Source organism: Emydura macquarii, unplaced genomic scaffold (assembly GCF_026122565.2).
Source record: "Emydura macquarii macquarii isolate MOO-44397 ecotype Brisbane River unplaced genomic scaffold, CSIRO-AGI_Emac_v2 contig_1039, whole genome shotgun sequence".
Lineage (NCBI taxonomy): Eukaryota > Metazoa > Chordata > Testudines > Chelidae > Emydura > Emydura macquarii.
The window spans coordinates 2002153-2019575 of record NW_027131176.1 but is presented as its reverse complement, the minus strand read 5'-3'; the positions used below and the strand labels follow the sequence as shown (position 1 = coordinate 2019575).

At 42.3% G+C, this 17423-nt stretch overlaps 1 pseudogene; it reads left to right on the top strand.

Annotated features, from left to right (window-relative positions):
* The first annotated feature begins 963 nt into the window (after positions 1-963).
* Positions 964-17118, top strand: LOC137150895 (zinc finger protein 107-like; annotated as a pseudogene).
* Positions 17119-17423: the final 305 nt, after the last annotated feature.

The following is a 17423-nucleotide window of genomic DNA, read 5'->3' as shown; positions in this document are numbered from 1 at the left end:
TGCAAAATGATAGGGTTAGTACTTTTTTACCAAAATAGTGAAGAAAGAAGCTGCCCCCTTTCCCAGTCCTCCTATTCCCCAGGGTCCTACCCCACTGTGTCCACCCCCTTTCTCCAGTGTCCTGCCCCATATCCCCATTTTCCTAGCCCTCCATCTGCTCCCTGTGCCCTAGTCCCTCCCCACTCCTTCGTCCCTTGCTGTGTCCTGAACTCACCCCATCTGTCCCATGTCCTGGTCTCTCCCAGGGGTCCTAGCCCACTATGTGCCCACCTCATCCAGACGCCAGTCTCTTTGTATTATCTCTCCCACTGCTCCACCCATGCATGGCATAGTCGGTCCACCCCATCAGGTTAAGGACCCACTGACACTGGTGCAGGTGCCCCTACACTCTAGGGTGCCCTTTGGATCACCAGCCAGAGTGGTTTGCTCACGTCAGGAGGGCAGAAAGACCCACTCCCAGTGCCAGCACCTGGTGCTCTTTGACACAGACAGAATTCTAATGCAGGGCTGGGCAAGGCTGCACGCTCCTCGGGGCAGGGGACCCCAACGGGGAGTCCTTCCAGGAAAGCCCTTATTTGCCAGCTTCACTCCTGCTTGGCCGGGGGTGCCTCGCTCTCCAGACCCCAATTTAGGGGGCTTTGGCCCCTCCCCCACTTTGGACACAGCCGGCGTCTATGTTGCACGCGCGCAGGGCAGCAAAGTCTCTGGATGGAGCAGCTGCTGCGCTCTGCAGCGGGCCAGGCCCGGGGGGGAGAGGTTCCCGACTGCCCAGCCTGGGCCCCTCCCCCCACGCGGGCAGCAGGCATCTGAGGACCAAGCTCCCACCCGGAGCTCGCGAGCACCGCGCCGTGAAACCTCACTCCCCCGCGCCTGCGCACGAGAGGCTCGCCCGGTCGCCCCCGAGCCCCGCGCGCGCCTACAACGCGCGCGCGCCCGGGCGGGCCGGCGCATGCCCAGTCGCACGTTTCCCCGAGAGTAAATAGCCGGGGCGCTGGTGGGGGTCTCCCGGCCCATGCCGAGGCTGACTGAGCCATGGCGGCGGGACTGCGCGGGCCGGAGCCGGCGGGGAGTTGCGGTAGGCTGGCCGGCTGGCCCCAGCTGCGGCGGGCGAGGTGCGGGGGGGCTCCCCGACCCTTAGGCGGCGGGGCACGGCCTGGTGAGAGCCCGGGCCGGGGGGGGAGGGGCACGTGCAGGATTAGGGTGTCCCCACCCCCTCAGGGATCTTCCCGGCGTCTGCCAGCCGGGGGCGTCTCGATCCGCCGTCAGCCCGCGAGCTCCACTGGCCCGCGAGCTCCGCCCCTCCTCCCCGCCCCCCCCTCCGGCGCGTGGCTCTGCCGCGAGCCCATTGAGTGCTGCGGTAGCTGGTGCCTCCGGGCTCCTTGGGGTGCCAGGCGCCTACCTGCCTGCCTGAGCTCCTTGGCCCAGCGAGCTCTGCTGCTTCTGCGAGGCTATCAGCGTCTGTACCCCAAATCCCGACCCTTGCACCTGGGGGGAAAAAAAAAAGTCAGGTTTGTAACTTGGCACCAAACCCAAAGTGGCCCTGGCGCGTTAAGTTGCGGGGTTCGTTTCGCCCGAATTCGGAAGCACTAAACCTGTCCCAAAGCGTAGGTGAGTTCGGCCAAAGGAGTCACAAAGTCCCACAGGAGCGACCGGGCGAACACTCCAGCTGAAACTGTTATGACCTGAGGACTTGGTCTTGCAAGCTTTTACCTCTTGTGAGGGATCCACTGAAGTTTTCGTAGGGCTAATTACTACGTCCAGATACGTTTGCAGTAAGTCGTCTTCGGGCTGGTTCACGCTGTCCGCGCGATTCGGCGGCAGTCGACGGGAGTTACGCAAACTATGCAGTGTCAACTGCTGTGCTTCCCTTCTGCGCGGTGTCTTCACTGCGCTGTGCTGTTCCCGTTGGCTCAGCGCTACGCTACTTGAGGGGGTGGACTTACTCAGTCGACTTTCTGATCGATTGAGCAGGTCTCACTGACCGCTCGATCGATCAAGAAAGATCGATCTGGTGGCGGCGATTTTGCCACCGTCAGTCTGAACATAGCCTCAGCTCAAAGATCAATTAGAAATTCAATATTGATAAGTACAAAATAATGCGCATTGGAAAACATAATTGCAACTATATATACAAAATGATGGGGTCTAAATTAGCTGTTACCATTCAAGAAAAAGATCGTGGAGTCATTGTGGATAGTTGTCTGAAAACATCAGTTCAATGCACAGCAGCAGTCAAAAAAAGCTAACAGAATGTTAGGAACAGGATAGATAATAAAACAGAAGATATCCTAATGCCTCTATGTAAATTCATGGTGTGCCCACACCTTGAATACTGCATGCAGTTTTGGTCACCCCATCTCAAAAAAGATATACTGGAATTCAAAAAGATTCAGAGAAGGGCAATAAAAATGATAAGGGATATGGAACAGCTTCCATAGGATGAGCAATTAAAAAGATGGGGCATGTTCAGCATGGAAAAGAGATGAATAAGAAGGGATAGGACAGAGGTCTATAAAATCTTGAATGGTGGGGAGAAAATGAATAAGGAAGTATTATTTGCCCCTTCACATAACTGGAGAATCCGGGGTCACCTTATGAAATTAATGGCCCATAAGTTTAAAACAAGCATCAGGAAGTATTTCACACTATGCACACTCAATCTGTGGAACTCGTTGCCGGGGAATGTTGTGAAGGTCAAAAGTAAAACAGGATTCAAAAAAGAAGTAGATAATTTCATAGAGGACAGGTCCATCAATGGCTCTTAAGGACACGAGATGGGGAGGGTTGTGACTTACTACAGATAATTCCCAGGTGTGTGTCTGGTGGGTCTTGCCCATGTGCTCAGGGTCTAACTGATTGCCATATTTGAGTTCAAGAAGGAATTCTCCCGCCTCCTCTCCCCACCAGCCAGATTGGCAGAGAACCTGGGATTTTTTCACCTTCCTCTGCAGCATAGGGAAGGGGTCACTTGCAGATTTAAACATGTGTAAATGGTGGTATCTCTGTAACTTGAAGTCTTTAAACCATGATTTGAGGACTTCAGTAACTTAGACACACGTTAGGGTTCTATTACAGGAGTGGCTGGGTGAGTTTCTGTGGCCTGCAATGTGCAGGAGGTCAGACTAGGTGATCACAGTGGTCCCTTGTGACCTTAAAGTCTATGAGATGGTAAAGGATGCAACCCCATGCTCTGGCTGTCCCTAAGCCTCTGACTGCCATATGCTGGGACTTGGCAACAGGGGATGGATCACTCAATAATTGACTTGGTCTGTTCATTCCCTCTGAAGCACCTGGCATTGGCCACTGTCGGAACACAGGATATTGGGCTAAATGGACCATTGGTGTGGCCATTCTTATGTTGTGACTGATTTATACAGCATCATAGATGAGCATGGTGCTCTGCAGAGAAATAGGAACACACAGTTTCTGCCCCTGAAAAGTTAAGACTTCAAATTAGATAAGATCACTCCAATCCCTCTTCTCACCTTTCTCCCCTCCCCCCCCCCCCCACTTCCTATTCCTCCCAAAAGAGGAGGAAAAATGTGTGAGGAAATGCAGAATTGTGTAATTGGGATTTTTTAGATTTGGTTATACATTTTTATAAGCACGTAGGACAGAGAGCTCTCACTTCATGTAGAGGCTTAGAAATGAGGAAACATTTTACTTTACAAGAAAAGCAGAAAAATGTTTTGTTTTTATGTTTATTAAAGCTTATGTTTAATAATAAAGTTTATTTTTCATGTTCTCTCCAGACATTTCTCCAGCAGAGCCAAGACCAGTGAGTGCCCTGCTGGCTTGAGGCAGTGTGATCTAGTGGATAGGGCACTGGAAACCTGGATTTTATTCCTGCCTCTTGTGTGACCTTGAGCAAGTCACTTTCCCTCTCTGTGCCAGCTTCCCTTCCCACCCTTTCCCTGTGTTGTATATTTAGATTATAAATTAACCTAGGGTTAGCTGTTCATTTTGTGTGCACGTACATGAGTGTACATGTACAGTGCCTAGTACAATGGACCCCTGCTCTCAGTTGTGGCCTCTAGACACTATTGTAATACAAATAATAGTAATGGTTCTCATGCCTGCTGATCGGGATTGCATTGTGGGATGGAGCTGGGAGACATAGCTGTAATATTGCACATGCAGAATATGTAGATTACAGGTGTAGACTGTGTTGACGCAGCTGCAGCCTGGGCTGAGATGTGCTCGGAGATTTGTATTTGTCTGCCAGTGGTTGTAATGCCTGTAAAGCATTTGTATGGAAAGAAGGTGTCTTAGAAATGTTGTGGGTGCTAGATCGTGCAACTGCCAAGTAGCAGTGTAATTTTGGTTATGTAGCTGGGCTTCTGTCTTACTCCTAAATTAAAGAGAATTAGTTGCCTCAGTTTTTTGGAAGTAGTGCTAATACTGTTTTTGTCTGTTTTCAGAGTCTGATGTCTTTGAAATTGACCTTCCCATTACTATTTTTGTGCTGAGTGATGATGATGATGATGATTTTCTTGAACATGAAGATGAAGAGCAGGCAATCTTGAGTAATGATGATATTTTGAAGAGTGAGGAAGAAGAGTTGGCCATTTCAGCTGATGATTATCTCCTAAAAAGCAAAGAGGAAGAGCAGCTACCTTCAAATGGTGATGTTCTAAGGAGTCAAATACAGTCTATTTTGAATGACGGCAATGTTCTAAAATGTCCAAAAGAAAAGCAGGTTACTCTGAGTGTGTTTGAGAAACCAAATTCAGCCCAAGTTTCTTTAAGTGATCAATATGCTCTGGCCAATAGCAAACCCAGCCAAAATTATGTGCCATGTCCGTTGGCTCCCAGGATGGACCTTGAGGAGGTAAATGGATTTGTCACAAGCAAAGAAGGCAAGGATGACATCAGTTGCCAAAAGGTTCATGTTCCTCTCTCATGTAGTGACAATAAGGATGGATATGGTCTGACTATTGAGACAAATAGGCAATTGATTTCAGGAGCAATATTTAAAGATGGAAAGGAACCTGGGACTTCTGCAATCAGTTCCTCTGACAGCAAAGAAGAGCGCCAGCCAGCACCCCATTGCAAAGAAGCGCAGATATGTCTTGAGACTAAAGGTAACTTGTTCTTAGTAATAGACTAGCAGATCAGGGCTTGAAAAATCCACTTGGCCTGATGCTTGGAGCAAATAGGAAAAATTCCAGGAAGAATCATTACATATTTACTTTTTTTTTTTATGTAAGCTTATAGCCCTTATGTTTGTGTTGATAACCTTTCAAATGTGAACCAAGATTGAGCTGATGCACTGTTGTACTCCTGAGTGCATGGATGGCATAGAATCATAGAAATGTAGGGCTGAAGGGACTTGAGGTCATCTAGTCCATCCCCCATCCTCCCCCTGCCCTCCAAGACAGGATTAAGTATACCTAGGTCATCCCTGACAGATGTTTGTCTAATCTGTTCTTAAAAACCTCCAATGATGGGAATTCTATAACCTCCTTATGTAAACTGTTCCAGTGTTTAAGTATCCTTGCAGTTAAAATGTTTTTAACTAATATCCAATTGATATCTCCCTTCCTGCAGTCATAGCAGATTACTTCTTATCTTGTGAACATGGAGAACAAGAGATCACTGTTCTCTTTAGAACAACCTTTCGTATATTTGAAGACTTATCATTTACCCCCCTTCAGCCTTCTTCTCTAGACTAAACAGGCCCAGTTCTTTCAACCTTCTTTCAACTATGTGCCTAGGCTGATGCTCAAAGATTCCACAAGCTGCAGCAGAGTGAATACTGACCAGAATCTAGCCAGTTGTCATTCCTTATTTTCAGAATAATGTGGGAAGCAGTGAAAGTGAAAAGAATCTGTTTGTTTTGCTGCAGTTTGTGAAAGTTGGGAATATTTCCTGGGGAGATGGGCTAAAAAATGAATGCTGGGATAAGGGTAAAGTAGCTGAAATACCCCTCGTTGCAGCAGTTGGAAATCTGAAGGAGAGGTCGAGTAGCAAAGAGAGACACCTTCACCACAGCAGGAGGCTGGGAGTGGTGAAAAGTAGTGGAGAACCTTTTACTCATACTAGCCAGGAGAATCTAACAAAAAAAGGGAGAATAAAATGAGAGAATGCTCTACTGTTCATCAGCTAGAGAAGTGTGGAGCTCAAATTGATCAGACATACTAGCCAGATGCTGGTATGAAAGATGGAACCCTGAGCAGAGTTGAGACACAACACTTTGATAGGAATTCTGGCATACCTCCTCCAGTTGCAGGGAAAGGGCTGTAAGTGTTGGGTTCTTATCTTGATGTTGCCCCTGACAGCACTTGCCCCAAACCTCTGTAGCTGTCTGCAGCCAGTAGGAGTAGTTCTCTAGCTAGTTGGTGTTTGGTGAAATTGTAAACCCTGTGTGAGTGGGGGGAGAGAGAGAGTCATGAGCTAAGGTTAAAAAAACAAGTATGGTATCAAGAGAGAGTTGGGGAAGAACTGAGAAAAGAAAGAGATACAAAACATAGTAGAGCAGTGGTCCCCAAACTGTGGTGCGTGCCCCTGCAGAGGGATGGGGAGGAACATTCAGTGGGGTTCGGCGGGACCTAGGCCAGCTCCCACAGGGGGCGGGGAGAAAGCACCCCCCCGACTCTGTCCCACCTCCACTCCTGATGATAGGCCGGCTCCCTTCCCAGCTGTGGCTCTGCTCCGAGCCCCAGCTCCACTCCAGGTCACAGCTGTAGCTCTGGCCACAACTGTGGCCCCGCTTCCAGCCATGACTTCCAAACATGACTCCTGGGGGGTGTATGGACAAATTATATTGGGGTAAGGAGGGTGCAACTTAAAAAGTTTGGGGACCAGCGCAGTAGCGGGAAAGGGGGAAGACAAATGAAACACACTGAAGACAACTCAGGATAAAGTTACAATAAACTATAGGAAAGAAAAAGTGAAGGCAGGAAGAGAAAGGAAGTATAGCAAAAGCAAGAGACTTAGTAAGTGGGATGAATCGAGTAGTACACTGACGATACAATAGTTAATACCAGTATTTTTTAAATAATTCAATACACTTTTGTGGCATTCATCCAGTACTACAGCTGATCAAGTCCTATTCAGCAAATATATTATTAGACTAATACTGGTGGAATTTGATATACTCAATGTCTCTTTTCTGCTATTTGACCAAGCCCTAGTAGTCACATTCATAAGAACATAAGAAGAACATAAGAATGGTCATACTGGGTCAAGCCAATGCTCCATCTAGCTCAGTACCCTGTCTTCGACAGAGGCCAATGCCAGATGCTTCAGAGGGAATGAACAGAACAGATAATCATCAAGTGATCCATCCCATCACCCATTCCCAGCTTCTGGCAAACAGCAGTTCCTGCCATCGGGCTAATAGCCATTGATGGACCTATCCTCTATGAACTTATCTAGTTCTTTTTCTAGTTCTAGTCTGTTATAGTCTTGGCCATCACAACATCCTCTGGCAAGGAGTTCCATAGGTTGACTAGGGTCTGGTCCATACTCACCTGGCGATTCGGCGGCAGTCGACGAGAGTTAAGCAAACTACGCAGAGTAGGTTGTGTAACTCATGTCTACTGCTCTGCTTCCCTTCTGCGCGCTGTCTACACTGCATTGCGCTACTTAAAGGGGTGGTTTTACTCAGTCAACTTCCTGAACGATTGAGCGGGTCTACACTGACCGCTCAATTGATCCAGAAAGATCGATCTGGCGTTGGCGAATTTGCCGCCGTCAGTATAGACATGGCCTAGGTGTTGTGTGAAGAATACTTCCTTTTTTTTTTAAAATCTATTGCCTATTAATTTCATTTGGTGACCTGTAGCTCTTGTATTATGAGAAGGAGTAAATAACACTTCATTTACTCTTTCCACACCAGTCATAATTTTATAGACCTCTGTCATATCCCCCCTTACTCATCTCTTTTCCAAACTGAAAAGTCCCAGTCTTATTAATGTGTCCTCATATGGAAGCTTTTTCATACTCCTAATAATTTTTATTGCCTTTTTCTGTACCTTTTCCAATTCCGATGCATCTTTTTTGAGATGGGGTGACCAGATCTGCACGCAGTATTCAAGATTTGGGTGTACCATGGATTTATGAAGAGGCAATATTATATCTTCTGTCTTATCTATCCGATTCCTAACATTCTGTTAGCTTTTTTGACAGCCGCTGCACACTGAGTGGATGTTTTCAGAGAACTATCCACAATGACTCCAAGATCCCTTTCTTGAGTGGAAACAGCTAATTTAGACCCAATCTTTTTATATATATAGTTGGGATTATGTTTTCTGATGTGCATTACTTTGCATTTACCAACATTGAATTTCATCTGCCATTTGTCTGCCCAGTTACTCAGTTCTGTAAGATCCCTTTGTAACTCTTCACAGTCTGCTTTGGACTTAACTATCTTGAGTAGTTTTGTATCATCTGCAAATTTTGCCACCTCACTGTTTACTCCTTTTTCCAGATCATTTAAGAATATGTTGAACAGTACTAGTTCCAGTACAGACCTCTGGGGGACACCACTATTTACCTCTCTCCATTCTGAAAACCTACCATTTATTCCTACCCTTTGTTTCCTATCTTTTAACCCATTACTGATCCATTAGAGGACCTTCCCTCTTATCCCATGACAGCTTACTTTGCTTAAGAGCCTTTGGTGAGGGACCTTGTCAAAGACTTTCTGAACATCTAAGGACACTATCCATTTGATCACTCATGTCCACATGCTTGTTGACCCCTTCAAAGAATTCTAGTAGATTAGTGAGGCAAGATTTCCTTTTACAAAATGTTGACCCCTTTCCGTAAAAATCATGTTCGTCTGTGTCTGATAATTCTGTTCTTTACTATAGTTTCAACCAATTTGCCTGGTATTGAAGTTAAGCTTAACAGTCTGTAATTGCCAGGATCGCCTCTGGAGCCTTTTTTCAAAAATGGTGTCACATTAGCTATCCTCCAGTCATTTGGTACAGAAGCTGATTTAAATGGTAGGTCACATACTACAATTAGTAATTCTGCAATTTCACTTTTGAGTTCCTTCAGAACTCTTGGGTCAATACCATCAGGTCCTGATGACTTATTACTGTTTAATTTATCAATTTGTTCCAAAACCTCCTTAATCTGGGACAGTTCCTCAGATTTGTCACCTAAAAAGAATGGCTCTGGTGTGATAATGTCCCTCACTTCTAATGTAAATTATTCATTTCTGTTTAACTAACTTCCTTGTTTTTGTGTTGTTCCCCTTTCTGAAATTAAATATTACCGTAGTGGCTGCTTTGGAGCCCTCTCCACCCGCCCCTCCCTGGGTGTTAAATTGTATTATGTTATGGTCACTATTACCAAGTGGTTCAGCTATATTCATTTCTTGGACCAGATCCTGTGTTCCACTTAGGACTAAATCAAGAATTGCCTCTCCTGTTGTGGGTTCCAGGACTAGCTGCTCCAAGAAGCAGCCATTTAAGGTGTCCAGAAACTTTCTCTCTGCATCTCATCCTGAGGTGACATGTACCTAGTCAATGTGGGAATAGTTGAAATCTCCCATTATTATTGATTTTTTTTATTTTTATAGCCTCTTTAATCTCCCTGAGCATTTCACAGTCATGGTCACCATCCTGGTCAGATGGTTGGTAGTATATCCCTACTGCTATATTCTTATTATTCAAGCATGAAATTACTATGCATAGAGATTCTATGATACAGTTTGGTTCATTTAAGATATTTACTTCTTTGACTATGCTTTCTCTCACATATAGTGCCTCTCCCCCACCAGTATGACCTATTCTGTCCTTCTGATATATTTTGTACCTCGGTATTACTGTGTACCATTGATCATCCTCATTCCACCAAGTTTCTGTGATGGCTATTATATCAATATCCTCATTTAATATGAGGCACTCAAGTTTGCCCATCTTAGTATTTAGACTTCTAGCATTTGTATATAAGCACTTTAAAAATGTTTCACTTTTTAACTATCTGCCATTATGTGAAGTAAATGAATGGGATTATTTTTCATTTGACAGTTTCTCATCAGATCTTATCCATATTTTATAATCTTCCATCCTCTCATCCTTACTAAGATATAGAGAATCTGTATTAAGAGAATCCCCTAAGGGATGTGTCTGTCCAAACCATGTGCTCCTCCACACCTACTGGCTTTCCCCCAGCCCTTAGTTTAAAAACTGCTCTACGACCTTTTTAATTCTATATGCCAGCAATCTGGTTCCAGTTTTGATTTAGGTGGAGCCTATCCTTCCTGCATAGGCTCCCCGTTTCCCAAAAGGTTTCCTTGTTTTCCCCATTTATCCTATCAAACTTAAATGGGAGTTACTGAGATTGTGCCAGGCTGCAGAAGATTATTGGATGACATGTCATGTGTATATATATTTTTTTACATTTTTAGGTATTGTCCCTTCAGATACTGGAAAGAATAAAACTGATGACAGAACAAGAAAGAGAAGCGGTTCTAAAGATGAAACTCTGAATTCTGGAATGGATAGCAACTTCGAAGATCTGAATGCTGTAAAAGAAATAGAGCAAGTCCAAAGTATTTTTTTAACTTGTATTAATAGCAACTTTTCTAAAGCAGGAGAGTTGCTAGAAGATGTAAAGGACTTGGCAATGAATGCTTGTGATAATCCTGGATTGAATATTTCTGAAGAGTTTATTCATCAGTCAGTAATTCATTCTCCCAGGGTGATGGATAAGCAAGAAGAGTGTGATTTTTCTCATGTGATTATAAAACACCCAAATGTAAAGCATCAAGAAGAAACATTCCTACTAGGTAAGGCGCGTAACAGCAAAGCTGTTTCTATGGGATCTTGTTCTATGTACAAGCACAAGAAGAAACTGAATGTGAAATGCAGGTTTTGTAGCTCTGTGTATAAAAGTAAAAATCTTCTAAAGAAACACGTTTATTCAGCACATCAAGATAAAAAAATACACAAATGCTGCTTTTGCCAAAAAAGTTTTTTCTTTTCTGTCAACATTAAACGTCATCTTAAATTTCATAAGAAAATGACCATGTTGAAAAATACAAGAAAAAGTAGAATTATGAACACTGAAAAAGCCAGAAGAGAGAGCCCAGAAAAAACACAATCTGTGAATAAGAAAAAGGAAAGTAAGTATGATAAATTCTTCATCAAAATTGAAAGGGCCTATAAAACTGCAGATGCTCCAGTTATTTTTTCTTGCAAAGTTTGTCTCTTTGCTTCACCAGATCCTAAGCTTTTTGTTTATCATATGAAAGGACATAAAGGCAGATGGCCTTATCAGTGTCCCCAGTGTGACTATTCTTGTGTTAGCTTGTCCTATATGCTAAATCACATGTACTGGCATGCTGGCTATGGACTATACAAATGCAGGTTCTGTACATTTTTTTCACTGTATTTTGCAAGCATGGTAAAACACAGTTACATTCATACAGGGGCTAAGCCCTATTCCTGTGAATTCTGCCAGTCATCATTCACAAGCACAAGTGGTTTAAAGAGACACATAAATATACATGCTGGCAAAGAATTGTGCCAACGGCAGCAACACCTTGATTTTCCTGTTGAGGAGAAGAAAATTAAAAGTCCTCCAAAGAGTTATACGTGTGATCAGTGTAACATAGTATTTTACGCTAAAGGACTGCTCTATTTTCATAAGAAATTTCATACCCAAGTTGAAAGCTGTGATGAGATGTTTACAAAAGATTATGCAAATGAGAGTAATGAATCCAATAAAAGCAAAGCATGTGAAGATGACAATGATTACCAAAAGGATTGGGTTTCTTCTGATTCTGACAATAAATGGGATGATCACCTGCTTAATGAGACACATGAAATGCTGGGTTCAGGAGCAGAACTTGAACAAGAGAATGAATTAGAGAGGGATATGAATATATTCTGTGGCATAAAAATGTGCCAAAGCAGCCAACGAACCAACAATTTGCCTGTTGTGAGGACTGGATCAGAAACTCTTCTCAGTATTTACAAGAGTGATCCGTGTCATTTAGTGATTCACAAAGAGAAGCAGCTGTTCTTTCATAAGGTTACTGATTCACAAGTTCAAGAATGTAATGAGATTGTTACAAATGCTCCCGAGCCTGAGGAAAATGCTAAGTGTATTGACGCACAGCCTCCTATTAGGTCTTCTCTCAAACTGTTCAAGTGTCAACAATGCGATTATGCCACTTACATTTCTAGCAACCTTAAGCTGCATTTTAGAATACACACTGGTGAAAAACCATTTGAGTGCAAAGAGTGCAATAAGATGTTTCGAACCTCCAGCCATTTGCAGAGACATAATCTTATGCATGTAAAGAAACGTCATGAATGTGACCATTGCTTTTATGTGGGCAGCACTGCAGGCGATCTTAGACTGCACTGTGAAATGTATAAGGGCACCTGTCCTAAAAGGGAAGATCTTAGTTCCTCAAAAGACTTAAAGAGTGTCGGTTCCATTGTCAGCTCAGAAGACCTTGAGAACCAGCTGGATGTTCATGAGAGCAAAGAAAATGAAAATGTTCCACCACCATCACAGCGTCTTTCACAACTTTACAAGTGTGAACAGTGTAGTTACATCACTTATGTTTTAAGCAACCTCAAGCTACACACAAGGATTCATACAGGTGAAAAACCCCACAGCTGTGACACTTGTCAGAAGAAGTTTCGTACTTCAAGTCATCTAAATCGACACAAGCTTGTGCATTTAAAAATTAAATGCCTCAAATGTAGGAACTGTGACTACTCAACAGACAAATGGCAATCCCTTAAGCAGCATTTGGCTTCACACTCAAATGAAAAAAACCTGGCTGATAACAAGGTCCAAGAGCAGTCACCACTGTCTGTCAAAATATACAAATGTGAAGAGTGTGGCTATGCTACTGCCCATAATGGAAACTTTAAGCAGCATTTGAGAATTCATACAGGTGAAAAGCCATACAAATGTGAGCAATGTGCTCTTGCTTTCCGCACATCTAGCCACCTAAAGCGTCACTCACTAACTCATTTAAAGTTACGTTACAAGAAGTGAGTTTTCCACCTTGGATAAATGTGCTCTGGAGAAGCATGTAAAAACAGACAAGAATAAAAAAAGTACAATTGCCGAAAGTGCAGTGTAATACTTTCTACCCTACATCTCTTGACTTAGAGAAACATAAGAAACAGCATTTGAAAACTGGAAAATAAAACGGATTTGTTAAAATCCCTGAGTTATAACCTTGGATCTAGAAAGTTTATAGTAGTCTGAATTTGCATCTTGGCAGAAAAGCACAATTTCTTCCTGTCTTTGCCCTGTATCCCACCTATATGAAATGTCTTCAACTGACACTAGGTAAAATTGATATGGTAAAGATTATAGGCTAGACTCTTGGGTCCTTCCACAGCGTATAGAGTGAAAGTCAAGGCATGATGTGGAATGCTGATATAAAATACTGTCCTGCTGTTACTACTGCTGTGATCATTACTTCCATTGCTGTGCTAAAGAAGCCTCAGAGCTGTTTCTAAATTATGCTGGCCTATAAAAGCCACAAAGGGCTGTTACGCTAGCGCAGGATTGGAATGTTCAGACAACTTCTGTTAATGCTCACCTATTGAGTAAGCACAATTTATACCACTATCCTGTCAGCAAGGAGATGTCAGAGCTCCTACATTGTCTGTACTTCACTGCTGGGTTACCCTTACACTAAGATTTTCCCTGGCCCACTTACTTGGCTTTTACAACCAAAATATGCTATGCCTTTCTGAAAGGAATGTTTTTAAATCAAATTCTTTTCTATCAAACATCAGTAATCTGCAGATCACAAATGTAGTTAAATTAGTCCCTCGGGTTTGCTACAACCTGCACTCACTGCTTTGAAGTTCTCCTGCAACTACTGGTATTGCCCCATCTACCTAAAACTGCAAGAGAACTGAATCAAGAGGGTGACTTAAAAACAACTAGTTGCGATTACTGATTATAGAAATGGGGAGTGGACATGTTAATATATGTTCATATATAAACACACTCCAGAAGACTAGTTATTAATGTGGATGCAGCATTGAGTGCTGCTGCATCAGTAGCTTAGGAGTCTTAACTTTTGATTTGTACGCTGAGTAGCAATGTTCATGAAATTTGTAGTGCTGCCCTTCAAGGGCCTAACCCTGTAAGAAGACCCTGTGCCCCCTCAAAGCACTTTACAAGATAAGTTCCAAACTGTTTGCAAGAAATGAAGTAGGAAGCACAAGATACAAAGAATAATGGATACCTCCAACCTACCATTTGATGCCTGCTTTCCACGTCTTCTGTTGTGTATCAAAAAATCTTCATTAAGAGGATTTGATGGCAACGCTGTGGGTCCATTAAGATTCCTATAGTTTCAACTAATAGCTCCTTCAAGGAGACTTTACTACAGCTGCTTGTTTCCTCGTGTTTGTTAATACAGGTCATAATCCATGAAGTGTTTATTCCAAATGTCTGTCTGATTGTGGGTCAAACTCTTTTCTTTATTTTGGATGGAAGGACACAACTAAGTTGATTTTTAAATACATTTGGCAAAATGCTGGTATATTTTTCAGAAACGTTCAAGTTTGCTTTTCAGTTCTGTGCTGCCTATATCTTCTGAAGATTCCTCTCTTTGTCCTACACAAAGGACAAACAGGAAACATATGCATATTTCATCAATTTGTATTAAACTGTTTAGTTAATATTTGTAAAATGTTTTCATGGTTTTGATGCATGTCCTAGAATTAGTCTCAGAAATGTGCTAAAATAATAATTTCCCTTATGCTGAAGATGGGTAAAATTCAGTGTTTGCCATTAACATATTTAGTTTTGCCCTTGTAAGAATATAACATTACTATGGTTCCTTCAAATATAAGAAACAGTGGTGATAACTTTTTCTAAATGTTTTTGGCATACATTGATGATGTACTGCCTTAAAGCAATTTCATTAAAGCATATTATATGGTTTCTTTAAACTTGCATATGCAAGATCCACTCAAGCAAAGAGCTAGCTGAACAAAGTATTTAGCTAAACCTTAGTAGAAATACAGAGAGTGGGAGACCCAAGCATGGAACTGGACTTTTTCTTTCACACCGTATCTAAGACTGGGTGTTACTTAAGTGTCTGAGATGTATGGTGCTAAGATTTCCCCAACACGATTTGCACCAGGGGATTTGTAATGGCAGAACTTTGTGCCCAGCATCTGTTACGATTACTGCAAAGGAGTAGATTGGGAAAGTAAAAGAAAAACCCTAAAGAAGGGGATACCAAGAATCCTCATACCTCCCATTGAAGCCACAAAACAAGAAAGTTACACCGCAGAACAAGTAAACAAAGCTAATTTCAGAAAACAAGAGAGCATGAAGATGGGTACTTAGGATGAGATCTATGGACCAAATCTACTTGTGGTCTTTCTCATTAATAGGGAGATATAGCATACAGAGGCTAGGTTCCAGCACCAACTGCTCTCGATCTGAGAAGAGGGTGGTGTGATCTCAGCTGCATCTCCATTTTACTAAAGAGGGTGGTTGCAGTGTGTTTCATAAGAATTAAAAGCAGCCCTCAGGCTCTCATCAGCTACTTACATAGCCTCTCAGTTGGGTAAAGTTTGGCCTGAAAGACATCTTTACTTGCTTTTCTTTCAACAAGTGCCTGGTTTTCTGTTTTGCTTGTTGCCAGTGTTTGATATAGCACTTTAGCTATTACTAGGCTTTGAAAACCTCATTGAGATGGACTGAGATGGTCCATCTCACACCTTTCCTGATATTTCATATAGCGCAGAAGTGCCTGTTATGCTGTAGAGTCTACGTTTGAAACATAAAACCTTTCTTAATTTTACTTATAATTGAAGCAACAAATTCTGAAGAAAGCAAAAATCAGTCAGTCTAAAATGGCACGTTATCCACTATACCAGTGGGGCTCTCTAGTGCTCGATAGGTGTAACTGCCCATCTGCTTTTGATCTTACCATCTAAAAAAACATGTTCAAACGTAGGGAAACAGAATAGCCTTATCACTGGGAAAAATGTAATGACAGGTGATTTTTACACTTAAGTCCTGTTTGTATGCAGTGCATCACAAGTCTTATTACTTTGCGTTGAGCCTTTTCCAGGGTGTAGAGTATTATAAAATTCATCTTTGTGAAAAATAAATGGGTGTAGGTGACTTACATAATTTCCCTTAATAAGTTAGGCCACTACATTTATCTACTAATGAAAGCAAATTTGGATAAAAAAATTAAATTATATTTTAAAAAATGACAAGAAGGTGAAGGCTGTTCTATGTTGTTTGTTGGTATCTGAGTTCAGTGTTAATGTGGAAGAGGAATATTAATACACATTATTTGGAAGTTTAGTGTGCTTCGTAGTAAGAGCAACAGATTGTGAATGTATATAAAAATGAAAGTCCCTTTTTGGAATAAAAATTCACTTGAAGGCCTGTGTGGAACAAGTTAAGTACATTCCTTTACATTTTCTTGCATATAAAAGGCCTTCAGGATACATGAATGTCAATGTATATGAAGAGAATCTCCCTGATCTGTATCATGTTTCTTATCAATAAAGATGTCCTTTTGTAAACAAGTATTAATAACCTGCATTTAAATTGTATGGTCTGTTTAACAATTGATTCTAGTACAGAATCAACTAGAAAAATCTTTGCCTCATTTAAGCAAATAGTCCTACTGACTTCACTAGACTACTCATGATTCAGACAAGCAAGAATTAGGTAAAAATACTGTGGTCTGTATTAGCAGCAATGATTACTATTTGTTTTAAATAATAAGACACCGTGTCAAATAATGAAAGAATATTGCACACTCCACGGTGAAGAAGAAAGAGGGACCTTTACAACTGCTCTGTTTACATCCACTGAATGACCATTCTGGTAAGCAACTGGTAAGATCTGCTAACTTCATTTAAAGTTTAATTACAGTGAATGGCTATATTTTTGGATAGCTATTTAGTTTTAGCTAAAGAAAGCTGTGTATGGTGTGTACAGTGCAAGGGAGTGTAAATCAAGGAATAACAGGAAAACCACTTGGGCACAGCACTAAAACACTGGTTAAGAAAAAGAAAGCTTTACCTACACTGTCTCACTGCAATTAAAGAGCCAGCATTGCAGTACAAAAGCTTATAGAAATTCCTATCATCTCCATAACTGTAAATGTATCTCAGAGAGAGCTGCCAATTTCCTGATTCATTTTTAGGCTGAATCTCCCTGGGGGGAAGCAAAGAAAGAGGTAATACAGCTCCCTGCTGGAATCAACAGGCTTTCAAAGAGTCTTAGGGCTTTTGTGCAGCATGCAGTACACCACTGCAACGGCCTTTATAAATGTAGGTGTGTCCTTTATGACATTATAAAAGACAATAAAACTCAAAGAGTAAAGGGCCTCACTAACAATTCCTCAATATTGCTACATGCTGAATGGTTTATATCTTAATGTGAGTGGAACCACGGGACCTGTTGCTTTAAAGCAGTGGTCCCCAAACTGTAGG